This window comes from Rousettus aegyptiacus, unplaced genomic scaffold, assembly GCF_014176215.1.
Source record: "Rousettus aegyptiacus isolate mRouAeg1 unplaced genomic scaffold, mRouAeg1.p scaffold_m13_p_10, whole genome shotgun sequence".
In the NCBI taxonomy this organism is placed as follows: Eukaryota; Metazoa; Chordata; class Mammalia; order Chiroptera; family Pteropodidae; genus Rousettus; species Rousettus aegyptiacus.
The window spans coordinates 37,269,275-37,285,535 of NW_023416285.1; the positions used below are offsets into that span (position 1 = coordinate 37,269,275).

At 31.8% G+C, this 16,261-nt stretch overlaps 1 protein-coding gene across 2 annotated transcripts in view; it reads right to left on the bottom strand.

The window, feature by feature from the left end:
• GRID2 (glutamate ionotropic receptor delta type subunit 2) overlaps positions 1 to 16,261 on the bottom strand; it is a 1,244,053-nt gene that overhangs the window by 1,180,403 nt on the left and 47,389 nt on the right. The window lies entirely within an intron of this gene.

Below are 16,261 nucleotides of genomic sequence, written 5' to 3' on the forward strand. Positions count from 1 at the left end.
AAAGTAGTACTTACCTCACAGGTTTGTTATGAGTATTAATAAGTTAATATGTAAAAAGTCTCAAATACTTCTATGCTCTTACTGTGTACATATATATGTATACATATATATGTCTATGCTCTTAGTGTATGTATATACATATATATTCTATGCTTAGTGTATGTATATGTGTGTTGATGTGTGTGTATATATACAATATATATAATACACACACACACACACACACACACACACAAAACTATCTCCTTTTCCCTAATTTTATTATTTCTTTGTCCTTCCTGACATTCAATCAATCACATAGGACATTCTGCATAAAATTCTCCAGTAAAGTAGCGGAACTGAGGGATTACAGTGTTTTGGAGAGAGGGGTCCTGAAGGAGGGAGTGGAGAATGAAATAAAAGATCTAGCAAATCTCTTTCTTATCTCCCAATAGCCTAAGCAAGCACTTATGTGACTCTATGGGTTCAACAAAATTTATGAGAAAGAGGGTTTGAGAGTAGGGATTTCTATATCTCTTACCTCTGCCATCCCAGAATAAAATAAGGTTTCTGGGGATACAGAAAAGAATAGAAATGATATGGATGGAAATTTAAAGAGCCATTGTTCTCAGATAAAAGATTTTGAGTCCATTCTTGACTATGGAATTGACTAGTGAGTCTAGGCAGACAAAGTCTTTGTAATCCGTGCTCAATTGGCATGGGCAGAGCAGAATGGTTCCATGGCCCTGTGTGTCAAGAAGTAACAGAGAATGCTGCTAGACCAGAAGGGACCAGACAGAGAAAAATATATAATTCCTATACTCTTCAATTCTGGTCTAAGATTTATATCTACTAAATGGAAGATAAAGTACCTGGAGATTACCTTGAGATCTGGATCCCCGTTATATCTCTGATTACATTTCCTACTACTCACTCCTTTATCTTCTTGCACCAGCCACACCAGCCACACTAGGCTCCTTGTCAATCTTCAGATACATCAACACTCTCTTGCCTCTGGGGCTTCACAATTGCTATTCTGCTGTCTGTAGTGCATTAAAACCCACCTCTTAGTGAAGTCTGGTGTAGTTATCTTTAGCAAAAATTTCAGTAGCTTCCACATCACTTCATACCATTTAAGTTAACAACTTCTAACATAATACATATTTTATTCATTTTTATTGTCTGTCTGCCCCAACAAATGATGATTAAGAATTTGTATGTTCTTTTTTCTACTTCTATATCCTCAAGTTCCTAGAAAAACACAAAACACATATTAGGCACTCAATACACATGAATATATTTATTTGCATAATATATTTGCATAAATATATTAATTCATCATTTAATAAACATGAGCCATAACATGAATTTACTAATATAGAATAACAATTAACTGTCTTCCTGTGTTTGTATTTAGCAAGACAACTACTTTTTTTTTTTTTAAGTTTTCAGTAGTTCAATAAAAATTATTTGTTTTTCTTCCCCAGAAGAGAAGCATAACACATTTCTCAGGTCTAAGTCAACGCGAGATATTCTTGGAAGAAGAACTAGAGAAAGCATGTCTTCAAGGCAGTGCTGCCACAGTCTCTTCAGAGATCAGCCTCATATTCCCTACTACTCCACTGTCTAACTCTGGCCAACTCAGCATATTTTAAGGGTCCTGGGGAAGACTGTAGTAGGCTTTACTACATCTATACTTTTATAATAAGCTATTCAGATCTTCAAAACTTTTGCATCTATATTTTGTATAAAAATGTTAAATATAAATACTCCTTGATTTTAAATAAGTATTCCTGTTAATACTGTCATCATTTGTAGTGAAATAAAAGAAATGATATACAGAGGGAAATGCCATATGATTAGAATATACAAATTAAATATAATTTCAGATATAGGAATAAAAATTCACTTTAAAATATGTAAATAAAGGACTTCAAAATAATTTTTGTTAAAAAATACAATGTATAAACAGCAAGCTGAACTCCTTTCACATTATATTTTAGAAATATATTGTATTCATTTATGAATGAAACAGAAATTCTAAACGACCAATTAGAGAAACAACAGAAGACCCAAAGATAGGTATTCAGAAAAATTAATAGCTCTAAATTGTGTAAGTATAAATTATTAGTATTTGACCCCAGTATTACTAATAATCTTTTGAGTTGTCATGAATCAGTTTGGAAGAGAATACAGTTATTTAGGCAATACATGTTGTTTTCTTCCCTTTGAGAAACACAACCAACTCAAAAGTTCATCGGTTGGTGTTCTTTAATTAAAATGCTAGAAATAACCTTCGAAGGTCCTTATTGTTCAGAAGTCGAAATAAGTTCGTATCAAAAAATAGTTTGTCTGTTATTGCCTAATTCAAAAGCATGAAAAAATGCAAAAGACACTGAAATATTATTGAAAAGACTGCCAAGAATATGCTCGTGGACGCTGCTGCTGTAAAACAATTTACTTGAGAATTCTGTTAAAATGTAGCTTCTAGCTTCTGATTCAGTAAGTCTGGGGTGGAGCCTAACACTCTATCACTAATCAGCTACCAGATGATGTTGATGCTGCTGGTCTGCTGGCACACTTGGAGTAATAAGATTTTAGAAGTAATGCCCTCTCAGATACATTTAATTAACAATGTAAAAATGTGAAAATTAAGAAAATCATGACTCCAATTAGGGCAAATCATCACTCCATTAAAATTGAGAAAAGCTCTGGAATCACAAAGAAGAATTTGAATATTGGCTGCAAATTTGGATAGTCTACTAAAAATTAAAATATTTTCTACACAGAGCTGATAGAAACATTAAATAAAAATAATAAATACAATGCCACAATAGCATTCACAAAATACTATTCTGAGTAGTATGACTCTCTCACTTCAAAATTTTCTCATATCATTTTTTTAAATGACTACTAAATGTTAGGTATTTTTTTTTCCTTGTTCTTTTTGTTTTGAGTTAAAATTTCTTAAAAATAAAAACCATTTATCCACTTTACTTCTCCAAATATTTCTCACTAGTGTGAGACAGATTTGCTTTTGGCTAGCTTTAAATCACCTAAATGAAAAGTTTTAAAATACATATAATTTTGCTCAACAACAAAAATTTTAAATGTCATGTGACTATAAATTTAAAAAGAAAATTGACAATTAAATACATTTATCAGAATCTATGCATTCAGTTAAGTAATTGGAAAATATATACTATACTTATGCTATGGTATTTCAAAATAAATTTAGAAATGTTCTTTGGAATAAACAGAGCCTGTTCATGAGGAACAATTTTTTTTTAAGTTCCATTATTTTGTAATCCCACTTTGTTTTTGGCCAGAAACCATACTTCCCGCTTTGACCACCCACTTTATTTACCAAATTTGGCACATTCTAACTTCTGCTGATTGCAAAAACAGAATTTACTCTTTAAATTTGAAGAGTTGCCATTGTTGAGAATCACTCAATGTACATCCCACGGAATCCAAAGATAATGCCAACAAAGGAGCCCAGACAGTGTGAGCAATGGGGACATGACAGTATTGTTTGGCTCCTATGATAATTACTGTGAAGAGAACATCATTCATGCCAATAAACCAGTTTGAGTATATTGTTCAATCAATCTCATTTTCTAAGTGTCTCACCTCATATGTTTTCACATGGATTTTAATGAGAAATGCAAAGACTTGGATATATTTTTTTTTACCCTTCCTATTTCCAGGATACTCTGAACCAATAACATAATTCTACAGCATTTGCTAGCATTTTAACCCCTGCTACTCTTCTAATTAACTGAGCTGATGTTCCCAGAATGAAAAGATAAAGCTGAATGAAAACGCAGATGCTCACTATACCACATTACTGTTGCAAATTCACTGGCACATATGAGAGCCAGAAGCCCGGATCAGAAGGATTATGAATTCTGGAAGTCCTTCCAGTAAAACCAGGGCACTAGCAACAAAGGAGTTTGGAGACCTGAAAAAATTACAAGGGACTGGCAAACTTCTTTATATTCACTAGCTCTTCCAACTGCTTTTCCAACTTTTCCCCATCACACCTGCTTCCTCTGGGATTGTCCAGGTAGAGTCAGCTGCAGCAACTCTTTTTTTCTAGAAAATGCCCATGCCAGATGGCAGCTTCAGAGTATGAACACCTGGATCCAAAAAGGATATAATAGATATAGTACTACAAGGTAAGGTAGAGAAATCGTATTCATTTTCTTAAGATGGTCCAGAATATTTTTCTGAATTTATGATGTATATTATCATATACAATGGTGTATTATTCTTCATTGAGAGTTATTCAATATCATTAATATGATTTTTTTTTAGTTTAAGAATTGTTTTGCTCATTTAAAGTTTAGCAAATGTATGTTGTAGAATGACTTCTCTGTAAAGGAAGGATAATGTATTAAGAGTAATGGCTCTGAAGTCAGACCTTTTTTGAGTTAAATTGATTTCTAGAAAAGTCATTTGATTCCACTAAGCTTTGCTTTATTTACTTGTGAATGGAAGCAATCATATAGTACCTTATCTCATAGAGCTACAGTTGGAGTTAAAGAAATATAAATGTCTATTTCTTAGCATAGTCCTTGGTATGTAGTAAATAAATAAATAGCTAGCTAGATAAATAAATAAATAATTTACAAGGTTTGGTTATGAATATTTTAAAGAGTAATAAAAAGTAGAGAAGACCCAGTCCCAAGAAATTTAACTCAGTAGAACAATGAAAAACAGAACACAAATTTCTCATCTAGCTAAATATCTACCTCTTATCTATAAAAAATAAAGGTTATATGGGTAATATAAAAGGGAGGAAACCCCACAAAAATTTTAAGTGGAGCTAACTTTGAATCAGGATTTTTAGAGTGATTTATTTGGGAGACAGGCTCTAAAAAACTGATAGCCCCAAGAATCAATATGGTCTTCTGGGATTCTGCCTCTCCCCACCCAGAATCTTCTTCCACTCTCCATCTAGCAAATTCCTTCTTATCCTTCAACATTTCATTCAACTATCATTGATGTTACTTATGGAGTCTCCATGACCTAGTAGAACAGTGTTGAGTAGTTTCTTAATATGCTTCTATTCTCATATTTCTCCCATGACATTAAATTTATTTGTATGAATGCAGTTGCAAACTTTTTCAAAAAAAGAGTCACATTTCATTTATAATTTTGTGACCCAGCATCTGGTACATACCATTTAGTAATGGTTTGGTTTTATCTTTGTGTTTTTATTTTAACTTATGAATATATAAATGGGTGAAAGTGACACATTGACTGACTTGGATAAAAAAAAAATTATAAAGAGAACTTGGCGGAATGAGGGATGTGTCACAGATGAAGGATAAAGACATGGGCAAGAGGGTTAAGGTATATTTATCTACAGCCAGTTTTCTTGGAATAATATGAGATTGAAAAGAAGCTAGAGGTAGGGTAAAAACTGTGAAACAGTATAGGTATAAATCCAGAGGAAATTTGCTGTTTTTAAATAACAGTAGGAAAAACTAGGTAAAGCTCTGTACTTAATTAAATCTTTCTTATTTTCCCCCTTCCTGTCTTAAAATACTTGCTGTGTTCATAAAATTTCTTATTTCCAGAGGGAGATTAGGCTGTCCAAACCAAACCATTAAAGGTAGTTTACAAAGAAATACAATTCAGATAGATGAGAATTCAGTACTCAGCAAGGGATTTAGAATTACAGGGCTGCTGCCTCTGATACTCCTCTATAAAGATTTTTTCCAAAAATAGTCAATATCAAAGGTCACACATTTAAAAAGTCACTTGGAATAAGAAGCCTAAGGGAAAATGCCTAGGAGAAAATGTTTTGGCAAGTTTCTAAAGCCTTTCATTGAATTGGCAACAAGACAGACCACGCTGGCCTCCCAACAAGCAGAGCAGATGTGTGGTTTCAAAGGTGGTAGAAAGGCTTCCTGTCCCTAAGCATCGCTCTCACCTGCCTCTTTCAAGAGCAGAGATGATGCCTTAGTATTGAAGTGCTATGGTCTACTGAAATGCACAGATCTCTGGAAGAAAGGGAGGAAGAGTAAAATTAAGTAAGACATGGTTAGTGATCACAAAGAGCCAGGCATTATGCTGGGCTTTTGATATGCATTTTGTCACTAAGTCTGATTACCTAAGTTACAGAGAAAAAAATTCTAGCTCAGAGAAGTTAAATAACTTGCCAAAAGGCACACAACCAGTAAGAGTGGACTTAGAATTAACCTTAGGTCTGTTTGACTCAAAAGTGCTTTTGTGTTATTAATTTTTAAAGTTATTTCTTATGCTTTTAGGTATTTGTATATTTGTCCTAAACTTTACAACTGATCACCAGATGAAAGTATGATTTGGTAAGGGAAAAAACAGAAAGCATGTTGGAGAGGTACTATAAAATGCTAAAAGAAAAAGTGAGAAAGCAAAGAACAAAAATCTCACAACTTAAAATTTTGATAGTTAATTAAGGCCAACCCCTTACAAATCAGCTTTCCTCTACTACGAAGAATTTAACTAGAATTTAACTATAGTATTTCCATATGTTTTAAGGAATATACTCATTTCTTAAACATTACTGATGTAAGGCTTTATGTGTCTTTAAACACATGCTATTATTATAATTCAAAAACATGAAATTATAATTAGTTGAGATATGCAAGTATATAAAGCAAGAAATATACACAAAAGGTATTATATATATATTCTAATATTTGTGATTTTTCAAATCATCAAATGAAATTGAAAAGCTTTTCCCTGTCATTAAAAATATCACCTTTTTGATTCACTAAACAGAAATAAACTAGTAGTAAATGAGTAGAATGATAAATTCTGCATAAAATCTAGTAAGTAAAATCTAGTAAATAATACAATGTTACCTTTTTTAGTATAACTAAAAAATAACCATATTTGAAAACAATTTCATTTATTAAATACCAGTTAAGTACTAATAATATCTACTTTGAGTTTCTAATCCAATATCCTCGAACTCTATTTCTCCTTCTGTTACCGTTGGGGTGATCCAACTCTGTCGTTACCCTGGAGGCGCTAAGGGGCGTTGGTTCTTTCAACCAACACATTAAAGAATTACAGATCATCAAAATTTAGAAAATATAAGATTTATTAAGTTACATTTCAAGAGAGCAACAGGCTATGCCAGAGATGGCTGCAGCACCTGAGGAATAGGGAGGTCTGCATTATTTTTGGGCCATGATGGAAGGTTACAAGGGAAGTACTAGATGATTGGCATGTAAGGTCCTTTGATTGACAGTTGGCTCTTATATAACCTTTTGAATACTGTGCATGTGCTTACCCAGAATTCAGTCTGCTATAATTAGATTCATGAATTTCCGGGTATAGACATGATATTATAATGAGGTTAAGGTGAAGGAAGGACAGTATATGCACTAACTGCATAGGCATTTGTGGCCAGCCTAAAGCAATGGCTATTCTGTGCTTTATTTTTACTTCCGTGTAATTCAGGATGTAAGGATATTTTAACTGTAAAATGGGTGTTTCTGGGAGGTCTTAAGGGAGGTCTCTGGATTGGGCCTGCATTCTCATGTCTACCTAATTGCCTAATACTTCCCCAGTTTCTCTTCCTTAGACAATTCCTAAAATATTACTGTTCCCCAAGAGTTTCTGTATTTTTTTTTAATTCTCTTTTCAAGTAAGCTCATCCACTGCCAGGACCACAACACTTACATATCTGAGATTTTCTTAACTTATCAAGTTTCTGCATATTCAGTCTCTTTCTACCAGTTAATTCTGCATAATATATTCAATATAATATGTATAATACAAATGTCTACAGTACAACATGTACAAAGAAATGTTACCCTGTTATTCCTTGCCAACAAATATAATAGTACAAAAACTCATCATTGCTATTAGAGTTACTTTTATTGATTTGCTGCTTACGTTGTAAGCATGCTAAAATGCTATCCTCCCCAGAATCTATCACGCCTCTCTGTTTATATTTGTGCTGGTCCCTCTGATTTTTCTTATACTTTAAGGTCCTCCTCAAAAGCCACTTACACCATGAAGGAAGCAGAAGTTTTTCTAATCATATTAGATTTTTTTACTCATCTAATATTTTGTTTATAACTATTTAAAGGAACTTGCCAAGTATGTCTTATAATTACTTATGATCATGTTATCTCCAGGCTTGCCTTAACAATTTGTTATATCTCCATAGGTACAGAAGGATCTTTTCTTAACAGTTATTTAATATAGAATTGTCTAATATATATATGTCTTTAAAATATATGTAAAGCCTCACACTTGAAACTATTCTATCCTGAAGATTTAACGGTAAGAATCAACCATTTAACATTTATATTATAGATATGCCTTTCTTTAATATGTTTTCATTTTCATTTCATTCATTATCATACAAAAAACATATATTATGTATTTACTTTACTAAGAATGAAAGAAATATATGACAGGTAAATTCAATTGACTTATTACAGTGATCATTATAACAAAATAATATGCATAAGTAGCAGTTAAAAAACAAGTGTATATCCTTTTCCTTGACAGTTAAGAATGTTAGTACCTTAAAATACAGGTATCCTAGTGGGAATGGTGAGAAAAACAAATTTCAAGTCATTTTTAAGTTTGCACAATTATTTTGTATTTCTCTTTCTGTTTGTTAAAATCGGTTCTAATTTGCTGACATAAGTATAATAGTGGTAAATTCCATTACTATCTTGATTACGGTATTACCAAAATTTGACAAGTTTGAAAGACTCATGTGCTAATATTTCCTAATTGATTCAAATTTCCAGAATTAAAGTCATAGCAAAGTAACTGAAAATTTACCTTGATCCCAGGTATTTGATATTCTAGTTAGGTGTAATTCATTTAAAAGTTTAACAAATTTTTTTTTCCAAATATAAGTATTTTTAAATAGATACTTGATCTAAAGTTTGGAAATATTGGCTCAGCTTGGCAGCAATGCCATAATTCTCTTTTACTCTGTACCTAATATATACAGATTCAGTGCTGCGCACAGAGTACACAGGGTTTTGTGGCTACATGTATATGAATTCCTGAAAATCATAATGATTTGGCCATTTTTTGGTTAAAGATAGCATATTACAAGCCTGCCTAGACTATATTTTGTTACGGAGCAATGATCTCATTTTGCATTAGCCACTTCCAAAATGTATGACCCTAGGTAAATATATCCGCCTGCTCAACATTTACTAAGCATGTGATTTGGATGGCTTTTCCCAAACCTTTCTGCTTTGATTTTTCCAATGCATTAGTTACTATAGAAACAGTTCCAATGAAATGTGAAAAGCATAGCAACACACCAAATCACTGTAGACCATATATTTTATATATGTACATTAATGTTTGTGTGTTTGTGCGTACTTGTATACACATGTCTATACATACACACATGTATATATGCTTTCTATATATGTGTTAGTATGCATTCCATATAATATACCAACTTATAGTATAAATTTGCATGTAATTTGTTTATACATATAAATATTACATACGTATGTAACACATATATACATATATTAGGTTGAGAACCTCATAAATCAGAAGCTGTCTAAGATTTTAACATATGGGGAGTGGCAGAGTTAGTAAACATAGATATCATTAAAACAGAATGTTTACACTAAAATCAGATTCTTAAAAATATAAATACACAGGAAAAGGCAGATAACCATTTGTTGTATGTTTAAAATTCTGAGCTCTAATGTAAGTAATCTACAAAATATATATATAAAGCAGAATTCAAAACTTTGTATCAAATATTTCAAACTGCCATGTGGAAAGACAAAAGAAAATGGCAAAATTGGGGGAAATATCTTTCCTCAGCTATTTTCATACAAAATTTAACTCTTTAATAATACATATTTCCTAAATATAAACATTAATAAGGGAATTAACTTAAAACAAAGAAACATCCTCAGTGAAAGAAACAAAATATTTTGACCAAGTATAACCATAAGGTCATTATTTCAAAATACAACAATTCAGTAATTTTACTTAACATTTTACCTTTTGGAAAATTATAAACAATTATAATCGATGGCTAGAAATTAATTTTTTGCACAGAACTGACAAAATTTTTAAAGTCTATCATGGCTATCAGACAAAATGAGAAACTTTTGGAAAAAGTTAAAATACATAAAATATAATTGAATACATAAAATATAATTGAATCTGTATCACATATGTGATGTCCAACACATACATAATTTTACTTATAGTTTTTAGTTATATTTCAGGTATGGGGAAACTTTTCTATTCTTATAATACTTATAAATATGGATACCATGCATTATTTTGTACCAAGTGAGTATTTTTGTTGTTGCTATTGTTGTTATAAAAACACTCTTTATTAGAAAAAAAGCTTGATACTGAGTAAGTTTTGGCTTATTTATCATAACATATAGTTAGACTATATTTTAATAAGCCAGCCCTGTTTAATACATGCTGCTCTCATTGCCTTCCTTTTTCTTCATAATGAGTCATTCTAAAAGAAATTTCAAATTCAATTACTATCTAATATTATTTATAGTAATATTTTTAATAGTTACTTTATGAAAACATGTATTCTAAACTCTAAAAATTGCTCAGGTTTACCACTTAAGTAGTAGAGTTTTTTCATGCTTATGTAAATATATCCTACAAAATAAAACGTCGATTAGTTCAAAGAAATAAGGGTGGCAATACATATCCAGTTTTAGAGAAGAGGAACATCTTCAAACATTTTGAGGTATACATATTTTTAGAAACTGAGTACATAATGGTGGTCATGATTGAAAGAATCTCCAACAAAAAGTTTACATTCAAGAGCGAAAACATAAACCTTAAATATGTAAACAAATTCATTCAAAATAAAGACAATCTAAGTTTAATAAGAGATATCAATAAGGGATAATAGCATTGTGTGCTAGGATAATTAGGACAGCTTGAGTTAGGATCAGGGAAAGCTGCAATGAGTAGGTTAACATTTGAGTTGATTTGCGAATGATGAGAATAAGGCAAAACGTAAAGATATTAAAAAGATAAAGTTCAGAATATAGGGCAAAATCTTCAAAAATGAAGTCTGTATAGAGAACATTATAAGTACTTTTGAAAATCACAGCAATAATTAAGGGGATTGTAAGCACAGGAGAAAAATTGCATTGATCTATCATCATTCCCCTCATGACTTTGCAATTCCACTTTGTCTGCATTGTATAAGACAATCTTCACAGCAGTATTTGCTAATTCTGACTAGTCTAGCCAAGTCCAGGGCAATATTAATCATGAATAGCTGAACCAAGTTTGCCTTACCGTATCCCATGTAGTTGGCACATAGCTGGCATGCAATAAATTCTTACTGACTTGCTGACACAGTTAGTATAGAGTACAAAACCTATCTATCAAATAAAACTAACTCATATATGCTACTTTAAAAACAATAATACTCTAAGATAGCAGCAATGACATAGCTTTTCAAATTCTCCAAATTCTTATAAGAAAAAAAAAACAGAGAAACGATAACAAACAAAAAATATATATACAGATAACATTTACAAGATTAGGTGACAAAGTATCCTTACAAACCCCATAATACAAACAGGTGAGGACAAACCATCAATAGGGTCAAACCTTCAGGGTTTTGGCTTCTGTACAGAAGAAAGCAAAGGGCAGCAACTGGAGTCTGAAACCTTAGGGCAAGAGAACCTAAAGAGCCAAAAGTTATTTAATGAAAAGCACAGAAAGCTACTCTGATACCCGAAAGGTAATAGTGGTTAAGTACTTGGGCCTGCAGCAAGTAGGTCTTTAGGTGAGAGTTAAAATGCCCCTATGAACTCTCAAACAGCCCAACCTGAACTCTTCAGTAACAAGACTCCACCCTAAGGAAAAACTGCTGGAAGAGTAATGAAAACTGAGCAGGATGGAGATGCATAAACAGTTAATTGTTCAAATTAAAGTGGAGGAGGAGAACAAAGTCAAGGATCTCAGGAAAAATGCAGTACTAAAGAAAAAACAAAAACATGGGGTTCTGTAAGTTTAAAAAGGTGCCCAAAATACACTGCCTTCTTAAAGTTCAGAAAAGTCAGGTTAAATAAAAGATGCAGCATAAAACATCAAGATCAAATATATACAAAGTTACTATAAGAAAATAAAAAGAATTTAAAAAACAAAATAACCTCCCAAAGAGATAATAAAAGAATGCTAGAAAATAATGCTCTGTGGATCTGATAAAAACTGTTAACATACTCTTTCGAAATTAGCTAAAACATTTTAAAAAGCCATAAAGTATGAAATAGAAGCACAAATCCCAATTAGAAAAACAGAAATGATATGACATCACTCAGGAAAAAAAAAAAGAAATCAAAGAAAATATTTCAAAAATAAAGATTCAAGTGACATCAGCAAAGTGGCAGACTGGGCAGTTAGTTCCAAGCTCAAGTCCCCACACGAAAACATCAAAAACAAGCAGAAACTGACAGAATCAACTTTGTCAGAACTCTGGAAAATAGTTAAAGTTTTATAGCAACCAAGTAAATGCTGACTCAAGAAAAAGTCAACTTAAAAATAGTAGGCAAACTTTCTGGCATGTTTTACTAGCCCTTGTCCCATTCCTTTTCTGGCTTGGCAGCCATCTTAAAGATAACAGCCTATACTACCTATGTGCGACCTGGTCCCTCATTCCACGGGGAAAAGTGCTGGACTTCGTTGCAAATTATTATTTAGACCTGTTATAACCTATCTATAAGGGGGCTAACTTAAGGCTTGACACATGATGCTTATCACTATTTTGCCTAAGTCAGTACTCATCCAGACCAGAAAAGTAGTTAGTATGAATCAAAAATTATTATAAGGTTGAAGAAAATGTATAGATGCCTGAGGCAACAGTTTACAGTTGAGACATATAATAAACTATCTTAAAACCTGGAAGGAATTTCTGAGAGAGTTTTCTTGGGAAATCTGAGCAATCAATATGGGGGTACAAAGAAGGGAAATTAGAGAGCCAACAGACATGCCTATGGTAAGATGCATGCTTAGAAAGAACTGAAGACTTTAATCTTTTCAATTTGGACTAACTCTAGGCTCAGTGCAAGTCTGGCAAAGTGCTGAAGCCAGGTTCCAGCAAAATGTCAGTTTGCAAAGACTGGAAGAGGTAATTATCTGCTTACTTGTTTGTTCATTTTTGTTTTTTAGACCTTGGCTTTCAAGGAAACCTATGTCAAAGGACTAGCTGAACACAAGTTAAGTAATGGACACAGCACCCAACAAAGAATAGCAAAAAAAAAAAAAAAAACAGGGAAAGACACTGGACAAATGGAATACTATAGTCCTTAATATAAATAAATTAAATAAATAAATAAGTAACACTGAGAAGGGAGAATCTGATCTTTAAAATTACCACATTCTAGTATTTGATAACCATTTTCAACAAAAAATTGCAGAGCCTACGAAACTGGTAAAATACAACTCATTTAAAGGATCAAAATAAATTGACTGAAACCATCCTTAAAGAGGCCCTAACACTGGACTTGCTAGACAAAGACTTTAAAACAACTGTCTCAAAGAGCTAAAGAAAACATGGATGAAAAACTACAGGAAATAACATATGAACGAAATGAGAGTATCAGTAAAGGAATAGAAATTATAAAGAGGGAACAAACTAAAATTCTAGAGCTGAAAAAAAATTCAAAAGCAGATTTAGGCAGGCAGAAAAGAGAATCAGCAAAGTTGAAGACAAGACAATTTACACTATTGAGTCTAAGGAGAAGAAGGAGAAAAGAATAAAGTAAACTAATAGCCTAAGTGAAATGTGGAACAGCATCAAATGGACCAACATATACATTATGGAGAATCCCAGAGGGAGAAGAGATAGAAAGAGAAAAAAAGAAAACATAATGAAATAATAGCTAAAAACTTCTTGAGTTTTGGGAGACACAAAACTGTACATCCAGGAATCTTAACAAAAGCTCCTAGTAAGATAAACTCCAAAGAGAAATCAACATCAAGACACATTATAATGAGATTCTTAAAAGCAAAGCATTTAATATCCAGAATATATAAAGAACTCCCATAACTCAATAAAAAGACAACCCAATTAAAAAATGGACGAAGGACTTGAACAGACATTTCTCCAAAACAAAAGATATACAAATGGCCAATAAGCAAATGATTTTTGACATCATTAGTTATTAAGAAAATGAAAATTAAAACCACAAGGACATACCATTTCACAGCTACCTGGATGAATATAATAAAGAGAAAAAAGGAAAATAAAAAACTGTCAGTGAGGATATGGAAACATTGGAACTTCATATTTTCTGGTGGGAATGTACAATTGTTCAGCTACTGTGGAAAACAATTTGACAATTCCTTAAAATGCTGAATCTAGAATTACCATATGACCCAGCAATCCCATTCCTATGTATATAACCAAAATAAATGAAAAAAAGGGACTCAAATACTTAGATACCAAAATTCACTACAGCATTGTTTGCAAAAGGTAGCCAAAAGGTAGAAACAATTTAAGAGCCAGTCAATAGATGAATGGATAAACAAAATGTGGTTTATAAATATAATGGAGATATTATTCAGTCATAAAAAGGAATGAGGTTCTGAAGGAAATTCTGACACATGCTATAACATGGATGATTCTAGAATACATTATGCTAAGTGAAATGTGTAAGACAAAAAAAGGTCAAATACATGATTCCATTTATATGAAATACATATAATAGGCAAATATCTAGATATTCCAAGTAAATAAGAGGTTATAAGGAACTGAAAGGAGGGGTAAGAGGAGTTATTGCTAAGTGGATAAAAAGCTTTTGTTTGAGGTGATGGAAAAGCTTTGGAAATGTATAGTGGTAATAGTTATACTATATTATGAATGTACTTAATGCTACTGAATTGTTCATTTAAAAATAGATGAAATGGCACATTTTATGTTAGGTATACTTTGCCATAATAAAACAAAAATAAAACTAATTTTTAAATGAAGACATTAAAAAGATTAGACTAAGTAAATACTATAGAAAATGCCTTAAGAAAAATAAAACAAGGAAGGTAACCTAAACACACACACACACACACGTGTGCATACACACACACCATAAAAACTGAAAAGGGATTGAAGATAAATTGATAAATATTGAAGACAGGCAAAAAAAATCAATGTATATATATTAGGAGACCTTAAGGTCTAAAACCAAAGCAAGGGACAGATTTTTTTTTTATTTTAATTCAAGGAATCTTTTCTGAAATAAAAAAATGTGAAACCTACACATTGAAGAGGACTCTATGTACCTGAAATAAATATCCAGAAAGACCGCAATAAGTTAGAATCTGAGAGAGAGACTGAAATTTGAGATTTGATATTTGAGATTTAAGATTGAGATTGAAATTGTTTGATTATTGGACATTTGAGAATAACGAAACGTCTTAGGGAATTTGGGGGCGGGGGCAGCAAGGGAAAGAAAATCAGATTATGAGTAGACCTTTTCAGCACAGTGCTTTATGCTAAGCAAAAATGAGGTAACATATGTTTGACACTCAAAAAATGAATTTTATATTCAACAAAACTGACATTTAGATGGGTCAAAATGACTAACAAGACACAGAAAAAAAGGACAGGTGGTGACCACACAATAAGGGACAGATAGAAATAGGCAAAATGATAATTAAAATGTATTATGATATGTAACTGACTATTTAGCCTCATAAAATGAATATGGTAAAGCCATAAAACAGAGAATGTTACTCTTGAGGACAGGGAGAAATTTGTGATTGAGATGGGAGCAAATGGAAGGACTTCTAGGGTTACTGATAAAGTTATATTTGTTATCTTGGTGTGGTTACAAAAATGTTTACCTTACAATAAATTATTAAACTATACATTTTTGCATGTTCAGTTTTCCTTATCTATGTTTTACATTATAATAAAAATTTTAAAATATTTCCCCCTGCCTTATAGCTATGTCAAATAAGTATTAAAATGCTATTTCATTTTTAGAATATTTCTTTAATTTAAATATTAAATAATCGATGATATAATACATTTCCAAAAATAATGTCCTGAAATTCATTCATCTATTTCTCTATTACTCTTTCTTATACAAATATATTTTTAATTTCATTTTACTTTAAAAATAAAAAATAAACAAAAAGAGAAATATGGGTAAAAATATCAATCATCTCCTTTTTTACTGACCTTTATATCATATTTTAGGTCATTTTTCCTGTGTAGAGCTACTTTTTTGCAAATATGTATAGCTACATATCTTTCACAGGTTAATAACAGATTGGCACC